The 12,571-nt window shown below is 40.1% G+C and overlaps 1 non-coding gene across 1 annotated transcript; it reads left to right on the forward strand.

Moving 5' to 3' along the window:
* Positions 1 to 1,553: 1,553 nt before the first annotated feature.
* TRNAA-CGC (transfer RNA alanine (anticodon CGC)) lies at positions 1,554 to 1,626 on the forward strand. Its single transcript has one exon. It is a non-coding gene; the product is annotated as a tRNA-Ala (tRNA).
* Positions 1,627 to 12,571: the final 10,945 nt, after the last annotated feature.

Raw genomic sequence — 12,571 nt, forward strand, 5'->3', positions numbered from 1 at the left:
GGGAGTCTGAAGCTGCTTGAGAGGTCTAGCCTGACCACAGGGCATCTGGGAAAGCCAAGTGGATGCCAAAACCATCCTAAAATGTGCATTCCACTTCAGAATAGATCTGAAAACCTATCTTCCATCCCCTCTCCAACCCAACACAGCCTTTCTATGGCAAGCTCACGCTCTGGGGCAGGAGCACTGATGGGAACCATTCTCACTATAAAACTAAGACTGAAGTTGAGCACTATCTAAGGCCCAACTGGAGTGGTGATTGTTTATCCTTCCCCACCTGCTCCTCCTGTTTCTCTTTCCCCTATTCTCATTAAATAATACTTAATCCTGCAAATATTAGTCACTTTAAGTCATTAAATAACCCAGCACCCTGGGATATTTTAAGGGGCCAAACTCTCAGTGGGTATCTATTCCTGAAGAGAGTTGAATTCTCACTAAGGAGCCAGATCAATAAAACACTGGCCTAAGAGTCAAAATAGCAGGATGGCTCTTCCTCTCCCCTCTTCCCTGCCCTTCCTTGCCCAATCTTTGAAGGTGGCAGTGTGGCTGCCAAAAAGGCAGCCACAGGGAGAGAACAAACTAAGGCAGATGCTGGCCAAGGAAATGGCATCAGGGCTGAGACTGAGAAGTTGGCAGGACCAAGAAGAAGGCCAGCCAAGTAGGCAGTCTTTGTGGTTGGGAGATTGGTTACATACAGGAAGATTGAGAAATAAGTAAATATATGACAATGAGAGCCAGGTTTATCAGGGCCTGAGGAGGAATTTACACAAATGGAATGGAGGAAGACTAGAGAAAAAATGGAGGTATTGGATTGGAATTAGAGATGTTGGTGTGAACTCATACTTGATGAAATAAATAGATGATAGATAGATAGATAGATAGATAGATAGATAGGATAGATCATCAGTGGATGCCTGTGATACAGTTATTATAAGCATACTAAACACCCAGACCTTGGTTTCTAAATACCATTCTCCACTAAATGGAATCGGGGGGGAGGGATAAATTAGGAGATTGGGATTGACATATACATGCTACTAGATATAAAATAAATAACTAATAAGAACCTACTGTGTACTCAATACTCTGTAATGACCTATATGGGAATAGAATCTAAAAAAGAGTGGATATATGTATATGTATAACTGGTTCACTTAGCTGTACAGCTGAAACTAATACAACATTGTAAATCAACTATACCAATAAACTATACCAATAAAAATTAATTTTAAAATAAAAATAAACAAATAAAAGGAACCAGGGCTCCTTGAAGAAATGACTGATTCCAGGACTGGGGCATAAAATGAGCTTGGAACATCCTGTTGTAGCAGAAAATAAGGAAGTGCTCAAAGAACACTTTGATATGTCCAAAGGACATGGGACTCAGCTTGAGAGGGTTCTCACTAGCCAAAACTGGAACAATCTGATCATCATAATCATGTTATAATAATGATAGTACCAGATCTTAATCCATTGACTAACATAGGAATCCATGAGTCTATACTGATATGAATAAATGAATGAAAGAATGACTAAATAAGAAAGAAGAGGGGACTTCCCTGGTGGTCCAGTGGTTAAGACTCTGTGCTCGCAATGCAGGGGTCCCGGGTTCAATCACTGGTCAGGGAACTGGGATCCCAAATACCAAAGAAAAAGAAAAAAAAAAAGAAGGGAAAGTGCTTTCTGACAATTGAAAGTCATCTAGTAATGTAGAAGGAATGATGGACGTTAAAAATCACCATGTGGCAGCCATCATATTGGTGGCTGATTTAGGCAGGAGTCATCAATGGATACTAAGATTGGTGAGTAAAGTTTGATGAGGAACAGGATATTGGGATAGTCTTGGACTATCTCCCTACAAAACACTATTAAATTACAAATGGGAAAATGATGACATCACAGTGGAGAAACTTGGCAGTATCAACTTAGCCAGGTGATCTTGGTTAACCTCATCAGCAATGGGACAGGTTGATATTGGATATCTCCCAATGTGATTCTCTAAGAAGAGCACATCATCAGTTTGTTTGTTTGTTTGTTTGTTTGTTTGTTTTGGGGGGGGGGGTTGGGTGGTACTCCTGCCAAGAATGTATGGCCTGAGTCTGGATGTGAGGAAGCATCAGACAAACCCCAATCAACGGTACTAACAGAATGAAATGTGTATACTCTTTAAAACTGTCAACAGTCATGAAAGACATTAACATTAAGGAATATTAAGGAACTATTCTAGGTTACAGGAGATTAAAGAGACATGACAACTAAATGCAACATGATACTGGATTGGATTCTAGACCACAGAAAAGAGGAAGAGAATGGGATAGTTGTCAAAATTTTAACAGGGTCTATGGATTGAATAATAGTGTTGTATCAATGTTGATTTTCTGATTCTGGATGGTCATAGTATGATTATATATGAAAGTGCTCTTATTTGGGGGAAATGCACTGTGGTATTTAAGGGACGGGTCATTATGTTTGCAACTTGTTCTCAGAGAATCATCATATACATTAGAGGGAAAGAGAAATATGGTAAAATGTTAAAAATTAGGGAATCTAGGTAAAGAGAATATGGAAGTTTTGTGTACTGTTCTTGCAACTTTTCTCTCAGTTTGAAATTATCTCAAGATAAAATATTTTTAAATGATATGCCATACTGACTAAAATTAAAAAGACGGATAATGCCTAGTGCTACCAAGGGTATGGAAGAATAGGAACTCTGACACATTGTTGTGGGGTTATAAACCGGTACAACTACTTTGGAAAACTGTAAGGCTGTCATAAATGTACCCTATGACTCAGTAATTCTTCTCCCAGGTATACACCCCAAGAGAGATGCTCTCATATGTGCACTACACATATAAGAAGGTTTGGCCAGCACTATTTGTAATGGTCAAAAACTAGAAAAAAAAATCTCTATCAGTTATCAATTACTGCAAAACAAATTACGCCAAAAGTTAGCAGCTGATAACATAGACATTAACATCGCACAGATTCTGTGAGTCGGGAATCCAGTGTGGCTTAGCTCTTAGTCTCTCATGATGTTGCTGTCAAATTGTCAGCCATTGGGCTGCAGTCATTTCAAGGTTTGCCTGGAGCTGGAGAATCTGCTTCCAAGCTCATTCATCTCTCACCACTTGGACCTCTCCAGAGGGTTGACTCATGACATGACACTGATTTCCCCCAGGTAAGCAAACTAAGAGAGAGAACCCACAATGGAAGCCACAGTCTTTTCGCAACCTAATTGCAGAAGTGAAAATCCATCATTTTTGCCGTATTCTATTCATTAGAGACTAGTCACTGGGTCCAGCTCACACTCAGGGAGAGAGGATTACACAATGTGATGAATAACAGGAGACAAGGATCACTAGCGGCTATCTTAGAGACTGCCTACTACACAACCCAAGTGTCCAACAATGTTAAAACAGGTAAATAAATTATGGTCTATTTAAATACAGCGCAATATTAAAGAATAAAAAAGAAACAAATGAATTACAGCTACTTGCATCAAGAAATGACTCTCACAGACAAAATGTTGGGAAAAAATAAACACAAAAAATAATCATATGGTATGATTCTATTTACACAACATTCAAAAACAGGCAAAACTAAACCATGATAATAGAAGTCATATAAAGGTTGCCTTTGCAGTGGAAGGATGGAGTAATGACTAGGAAGGATGCTTCCAGAATGTCGGTAATAATTTAGATCCTAACCTGCATCACGATTACATGGGGGGGTTCATTTCATAAAAATGTATCGAGCTGTACACTTTTGGTGTCTGTGCTCTTCTGTATGCTTAGTATACTTCAATTAAAGATTTTACTTAAAAAAATTAATCCCCCAAAATTCAGAATTGGGTTTATTTGGTAACTTTTTATTTTGATATAATTTCAAGTTTATAGAAAAGTTGCAAGAATCATACAAGGCACTCCAATATACTCTTTCCCCAGATTCACCAAGTGTTTACATTTTGTCCCATTTGCTTTATTATTCTTTCTGTGTATGTGTACTCATTTTTTTCTGAACCATTTGAAATTAAGTTGCAAACGTCATACCTATTTGCCCCTAAATATTTCAATGGGCATTTCCTATGAACAAGGACATTCTCTTATATAATCACAATACAATTATCAAAATCAGGAAATTTAACTTTGATACAATACCATTGTCTAATCTACAGTCCCAAGTAAAATTTCATCAATTGTTCCACAATGTCCTTCCTTTTTTTTTAAGTGCAGTCTCCAATTCCAGGATTATATGTTACATTTAGCTGTCATGTGTCTTTATTCTCCTTTAATCTGGAACAGTTAATCAGTTTTTCATGTCCTTGACTTTTTTGAAGACTACAGGCCAGTTATTTGTAGACAATCCCTCAGTTTGGATTAGTCTGATGTCTCTTCATGATTAGATTCAGATTATGCATTTTTGGCAGGAATGCCAACTTGTCAATGCATCACATCAGAGGTACATGATGCTACTTGGTCTCCTTATTGGTAATATTAATTTTGATTATTTGATTAAGTCAGTGTCTACCAGATTGTGCCACTGTAAAATTACTATTTTTCCCTGTGTAATCACTAGATAATCTTTTTTTTTTTTTTTTTTTTTTTAATTTTATAGCTACGTTATTTATTTATTTTTGGCTGTGTTGGGTCTTCGGTTCGTGTGAGGGCTTTCTCTAGTTGCGGCAAGTGGGGGCCACTCTTCATCGCGGTGCGGGGACCGCTCTTCATCGCGGTGCGGGGACCGCTCTTCATCGCGGTGCGTGGGCCTTTCACTATCGCGGCCCCTCCCGTTGCGGGGCACAGGCTCCAGACGCGCAGGCTCAGTAATTGTGGCTCACGGGCCCAGCCGCTCCGTGGCATGTGGGATCTTCCCAGACCAGGGCTCAAACCCGTGTCCCCTGCATTAGCAGGCAGACTCTCAACCACTGCGCCACCAGGGAAGCCCCATCACTAGATAATCTTGAGACTATGTAAGTGTCATGTTCCTTAGCAAACTCCCCCACAAATTTTAGCTTCCTTTGATGATTCTTGCCTGAAGCAATTATTAATATGGTGGTTGCCAAATGGTGATTTTCTAATTCCATCATTTCTTCCACATTTATCACATTTATTAGTTGGCGTTCTGCTGGAAGGAGATTTTCCCTTCTTTACCTTTTATATATTTATTCATTCATTTGTGTACATCAGTATGGATTCATGGATTATTTTAGTTAGTGGATTACCATGTTATTATTAATTCTGAGGTTCTAACTGTTCTCAATTTGGCTAATAGGAGATCTAGGATAAATTCTTGACCTGACTTATTACTAGCCAAGTGACCTTATACTCTGAAATTCCCTCATACTGAAATAAAAATAGAATGTGAATTTGGACTTCACAATGTACCCAAGTACAACAAATGTATAGGGGAAAGGCAGTACAACATAAGAGAAGAGCGAAAATTAGAGAAAGGCTATGAACCTTAAGTTGAGAAATCTCTCTAGATTTTATCTTTAAGTTTCAGTAATAAATGGTTAACTCAAAGTAAATGACAACAGCAGGGATGAATGTTGTCTCTATTAAAACCTGCCATGTTTGAAATCAGGAAGAAACAGTAGTTAAAGTTCACAGAGAAATAACTTCAGACTTCGTTTTTCTTTGCCATAAAGACTCCATTTTCCATCAACTCACCACGCACGGTTCCCTTTTCATTTGGCTGAAGGCTCCGTGTTAAAGTATCAACTAACAACAGTAAGAACTAGAAGTTCACCTATAACTTAGCACAATACAAAAAGAAATTGTTTATAAGACCAGGTTAGGGCTTCCCTGGTGGCGCAGTGGTTGAGCGTCTGCCTGCCAATGCAGGGGACACGGGTTCGAGCTCTGGTCTGGGAAGATCCCACATGCCACGAGGCAGCTTGGCCCGTGAGCCACAACTACTGAGCCTGCGCGTCTGGAGCCTGTGCTCCGCAACAAGAGAGGCCGCGATAGTGAGAGGCCCGCGCACCGCGATGAAGAGTGGTCCCCGCTTGCCACAACTAGAGAAAGCCCTCGCACAGAAATGAAGACCTAACACAGCCATAAATTAATTAATTTTTTTAAAAATTAAAAAAAAAAAGACCAGGTTATTTTTTCTTATTCTTATCCAGTCTCAATAGGATGATGACTTTTTAAGTAATCACTTTTTATTTATGGAGAGAAAATTCTTCTCAGACAAAAATGAACTCTATTTTCTACATCTTGAGTAACAAACATAAAATCTCCATGAGGCATTCTACTTTTCAAAATCTAGATTATGTTAAATAACTCCTACATTTAAGAAGAGAGAAAAGCCTGTCAAACAAAGTGGGACTTTTTTCTTACATAGAACACTGAGTTGACAGCAAACACCTCCAGAACTCTGAAAACCTGACAAGTAAAATCAACACATATCATTAGGAAATAAAAAGTAAAAATCAGAAGAGAGAGCTTGACCATTGCTCAACAATGGAATTAATATATCTGAGATATTGGAAACTGAAAGATTGAAACTTAGAGGAATGGAGAGAATTGGAAAGGCAAGCTCTGCTCAGGGAAGACACTACATAGAGAGCATTAGTCCCTTATAAGATTGGTTACTTTAACCAGCCTTGGACACAATCAAATATCTAGACCTTCCAAGTGAGGAAGCTTTTAACATCATTGGACAACATCCTACAAAGCCTATCTGAGCAGCAATCAGCTTTTGGTAACGCCCACTATTCCTTCCTGACCCCTTCAAACTGCAACAGATATGTTGGAAGTTAGGCTCAGTACATTTAGTCATCCAAACTGTTTTGAAAATGTTAGAGCAAAAAGATGAGAAGAAAATCATATGTTGTGCTATGAAAATCAAGAGAAGAGAGTGTTAGAAAAAAGGGGGATCAACAGTGTCAAATACCACAGAGAAGCTAAGACAGGGAGGGCTGAGAAAAACCCACTGTGCCTTGTGACTAGGAAGCCAGGACTGCCTTTCGGTGACCAGTTCGAATGACAGGGACAGAGGCTGAAGGAGCAGCAGAAGTCAAGAGAGCAGAACTAGGAGTGACTGTGCATTGAGAATGGAGTTTCACTCTTAAACCTGTTAGCACAAGTTCCTGTGCCTGACACAGTGAGGCCAAACAAACAGAAACATCAAAGCTTGGAGCAGAGAAAGGTTTATTGCAAGGCCATGCAAGGAGAAAGGTGGCTTATGCCCAAAAAAAACCCCGAGCTCCCAGAAGGGTTTTGGCAAAGCATTTTTAAAAGCCAGGTGAGGGAGGGCGGTTGCAGCGTATGTGATCAGCTCATGCACAATTCTCTGATTGGCTGATGGTGAGGGAACAGGGCGGTGTCACAGGGGTTAACATTATTAGTCCTTAGGCTCCAGGATGCCTGGGGCTATGTGCTAAAGGTCATCAAGTAGTTAACATCTTCTATTTGGGGTGGGGCGGGGGTGGGGGTGGGGGTGGTGTTTCACATCTGTAAAACAACTCAGGAAATGTGCATCAAATACTGTTATCTAGGTACTTCAGAGATAAGCTAAACATTGGATATGGGGGAAGGGCCTGTCTGGGGAAGGTCCCATAGGCTCCTGCTCTGTTATAAACCTGCAACAATAAAAGGGTTAGAAAAATAGGCTAACAGTTGCATCAAGGTCAAACAAAGGTTTTTGGGGTGTGTGGGTGTGTGTGGGTGTGTGTGGGTGTGTGTGTGTGTGTTCCAGCACAGAGAAAAAAGATTATGTCTACAGGCCAAGGAGAGAAGAGGAAATTAAAGGTGCTTAAGCTAGACAAAAAGAAGATATTTAAGGGAGAAATCTTTGATTCTAGCTGTTATACCACCCACAAGGACAAAGAGGGAGAAAACAAAGAGGATTGAGAACACAAGGATAGTTCAAACTTAAAAAGAGGAAGTTCAGTTCTTCTAAGATGGGGAGAAAGAAACAGAGTTATTTTGGAATGGATTAAAAGACTCACCTCACATGGTTCTTTTCTTTGTTAGGAAAGTAGGAGGTAAGGGCCCGTGTCAAAAGAGAAGAAGGTACAGGTACTGAGGGGCAACCACAGGGAAACAAAGGAGAGAAAAGCCTTAGAACAACTGTGAGCAGTAAACTACACATATAACAGACACCTGACACAAAGTAGGCACACAGTGGATATTTGAATGAGTTGTCAGGAACAAGACAAGGATGTCCACTCTTGCCACTCTTATTCAACATAGTTTTGGAAGTCCTAGCCACAGCAATCAGAGAAGAAAAAGAAATTGGGGCTTCCCTGGTGGCGCAGTGGTTGAGAGTCTGCCTGCCAATGCAGGGGACACGGGTTCGGGCCCTGGTCTGGGAAGATCCCGCATGCCGCGGAGCAACTAGGCCCGTGAGCCACAATTGCTGAGCCTGCGCGTCTGGAGCTTGTGCTCCGCAACAAGAGAGGCCGCGATAGTGAGAGGCCCGCGCACCGCGATGAGGGGTGGCCCCCACTTGCCGCAATTAGAGAAAGCCCTCGCACAGAAATGAAGACCCAACACAGCCATAAATAAATAAATAAATAAATAAATAAATTAAATTAAATTAAAAAAAAAAATTCATTTAAAAAAAAGAAATAAAAGGAACACAAATTGGAAAAGAAGAAGTAAAAAGGTCACTGTTTGCCAATGACACGATACTATACATAGAAAATCCTAAAGATGCCACCAGAAAATTACTAGAACTAATCAATGAATTTGGTAAGGTTGCAGGATACAAAATTAAGGCACAGAAATCTCTGGCATTCCTATACACCAACAATGAAAAATCAGAAAGAGAAATTAAAGAAACACTTCCATTTACCATTGCAACAAAAAGAATAAAATACCTAGGAATAAACCACCTAAGGAGGCAAAAGACTTGTACTCAGAAAACTATAAAACACTGATGAAAGAAATCAAAGATGACATAAACAGATGGAGAAATATACCATGTTCTTGGATTGGAAGAATCAATATTGTGAAAATGACTATACTACCCAAAGCAATCTACAGATTCATTGCAATACCTATCAAACTATCAACGGCATTCTTCGCAGAATTAGAACAAAAAATCTTAGAATTCGTATGGAAACACGAAAGACCCCAAATATCCAAAGCAATCTTGAGAAAGAAAAACAGAGTTGGAGGAATCAGGCTCCCCGACTTCAAACTATACCACAAAGCTACAGTAATCAAGACAGTATGGGGCTTCCCTGGTGGCGCAGTGGTTGAGAATCTGCCTGCTAATGCAGGAAACACGGGTTCGAGCCCTGGTCTGGGAAGATCCCACATGCCGCGGAGCAACTAGGCCCGTGAGCCACAACTACTGAGCCTGCGCGTCTGGAGCCTGTGCTCCGCAACAAGAGAGGCCACAATAGTGAGAGGCCCGCGCACCGCAATGAAGAGTGGCCCCCACTTGCCACAACTGGAGAAAGCCATAGCACAAAAAAAAAAAAACGAAGACCCAACATAGCAATCAATCAGTCAATAAAGAAATCTTAAAAAAAAAAAAAAAAAAAAAGTTGCTTATAAAAAAAAAAAAAAAAAAAAAAGACAGTATGGTACTGGCACAAAAACAGAAATATAGATCAATGGTACAGGATAGAATGCCCAGAGATAAACCCACACACATATGGGCACCTAATTTACAACAAAGGAAGCAAGAACATACAATGGAGAAAAGACAGCCCCTCCAATAAGTGGTGTTGGGAAAACTGGACAGCTACATGTAAAAGAATGAAATTAGAACACTACCTAACACCATATACAAAAATAAACTCCAAATGGGGACTTCCCTGGTGGCGCACTGGTTAAGAATCCGCCTGCCAATGCAGGGAACATGGGTTCGATCCCTGGTCCGGGAAGATCCCACATGCTGCAGAGGAACTAAGCCCATGCGCCACAAATACTGAGCCTGTGCTCTAGAGCCCGTGAACCACAACTACTGAGCCTATGTGCTGCAACTACTGAAGCCCATGCGCCTAGAGCCCGTGCTCCACAACAAGAGAAGCCACAGCAATAAGAAGCCCATGCACCGCAACAAAGTGTAGCCCCCGCTCACCGCAACTAGAGAAAGCCCGCACACAGCAACGAAGACCCAATGCAGCCAAAAATAAATAAATAAATAAATTTTTTAAAAATAATTTAAAAAATAAACTCCAAATGGATTAAAGACTTAAATGTAAGACGAGACAGTCTAAAACTTTTAGAGGAAAACATAGGAAAAACTCTCTTTGACATAAACCACAGCAAGATCTTTTTTGACCCACCTCCTAGAGTAACAGAAATAAAAATAAAAATAAACAAATGGGGCTTAATTAAACTTAAAAGCTTTTGCACAGCAAAGGACACCAAAAACAAGACAAAAAGACAACCCTCAGAATGGGAGAAAATATTTGCAAATGAAACAACAGACAAACGATTAATCTCCAAAATATACAAACAGCTCATGGAACTCAATATCAAAAAAACAAACAATCCAGTTAAAAAATGGGCAGAAGACCTAAATAGACATTTCACCAAGGAAGACATACAGATGGCCAAAAGGCCCATGAAAAGATGCTCAACATCACTATTAGAGAAATGCAAATCAAAACTACAATGAGGTATCACCTCATGCTGGTCAGAATGGCCATTATCAAAAAAGCTAGAAACAATAAATGCTGGAAAGGGTGTGGTGAAAAGGGAACCCTCCTACATTGTTGGTGGGAATGTAAATTTATACAACCACTATGGAAAACAGTATGGAGGTTCCTTAAAAAACTAAAAATAGAACTACCATATGACCCAGGAATCCCACTACTGGGCATATACCCTGAGAAAACCATAATTCAAAAAGAGACATGCACCACAGTGTTCATTGCAGCTCTATTTACAATAGCCAGGACATGGAACCAACCTAAATGTCCATCAACAGATGAATGGATAATGAAGATATGGCACATATATACAATGGGATATTACTCAGCCATAAAAAGAAACAAAATTGAGTTATTTGTAGTGAGATGGATGGACCTAGAGTCTGTCATACAGAGTGAAGTAAGTCAGAAAGAGAAAAACAAATACCGTATGCTAATACATATATATGGAATCTAAAAAAAATTGTACTGATGAACCCAGTTGTAGGGCAGGAATAAAGAGGTAGACATAGAGAATGGACTTGATGACATGGGGTGGGAGGTCAAAGCTGCAGCGAAGTGAGAGTAGCATGGACATATATACACTACCAAATGTAAAATAGTTGGCTGGTGGGAAGCAGCAGCATAGGATAGGGAGGATGGTAGGGAGGCTGAAAAGGGAGGGGATACAGGGACATGTGTATGCATATGGCTGATTCAATTTGTTGTGCAACAGAAACTAACATGGTATTGTGAAGCAATTATACTCCAATAAAGACCTATTACAAAAAAAAATTTCTCATAATTTTTATTATGTTCTGCAGTACCACTATAGTATTGTTAGCAGACTGGCAAAACCAAAAGATAAAAGAGGAAAGGTAGGGGCTTCCCTGGTGGCGCAGTGGTTGAGAATCTGCCTGCTAATGCAGGGGACACGGGTTCGAGCCCTGGTCTGGGAAGATCCCACATGCCACGGAGCAGCTGGGCCCGTGAGCCACAATTGCTGAGCCTGCGCGTCTGGAGCCTGTGCCCCGCGACGGGAGGGGCCGCGATAGAGAAAGGCCCGCGCACCGCGATGAAGAGTGGTCCCCGCACCGCGATGAAGAGTGGCCCCCGCTTGCCGCAACTGGAGAAAGCCCTCGCACGAACCGAAGACCCAACACAGCCAAAAATAAATAAATAAATAAATAAATAAATAAGAAAATCCTTTAAAAAAAAAAAAAAAAAAGAAAATACAAAATTAAAAATTTAAAAAAAAAAAAAAAAAAAGAGGAAAGGTAAGTCACTGCCTTCAATGTGACCTGCGGGCTTTCCCCAAAGGTCTTGGGAAAAAAAGTAAGAGCTCCAGGGTTCCTAGGCTTTGATTTGTCACAATAGCCCCAATATTGGGATAGACTTGGAAACACAGGTTGGGTAAGAAGTTAACTGTACCAAAAAAAAAAAAAAAAAAAAAAAAAAAATCTTGGTATGAGCTTCATTTATCAATGCTTTATCATAAAATCATCATTATATGTTCAAGTTTGTGATTTTTTTAAAAAATTTTGCTACTTTTTCTTTGTGAGTATATGTGAGACCATGGTCAACCATCCGCTCTTGGCTCCCCACACCGCTCACCCAGAGAATTCAAGTAGTCTTACAGTTTCCATCATCACATCAGTGCTGACAATGACAAATGTTTTCAGTTTCCCATCTCTCCCACAAACTCCAGCGTCATTTTTCCATCTAGGTACAAGATATTTCTACATGAATATCCCACTGTCATTGCAAATTCAGATATCCAAAACTAAACCCAACACCTTCCCCAAATCCAGTTCCACTACTGTAAAAATCAGAGTCTAGTCAAGAGACAGAAACTACACCAGTTATTTGAACAGAGAGAACTGAATATAAAAAATTAAGTTAGGTCTTAATTCAAAACAGAAACAGACTCACAAACATAGAAAACAAACTTATGATTACCAAAGGGGAAAGGAGGGA

The sequence above is a fragment of the Balaenoptera acutorostrata genome, chromosome 3 (genome assembly GCF_949987535.1).
Source record: "Balaenoptera acutorostrata chromosome 3, mBalAcu1.1, whole genome shotgun sequence".
NCBI lineage: Eukaryota > Metazoa > Chordata > Mammalia > Artiodactyla > Balaenopteridae > Balaenoptera > Balaenoptera acutorostrata.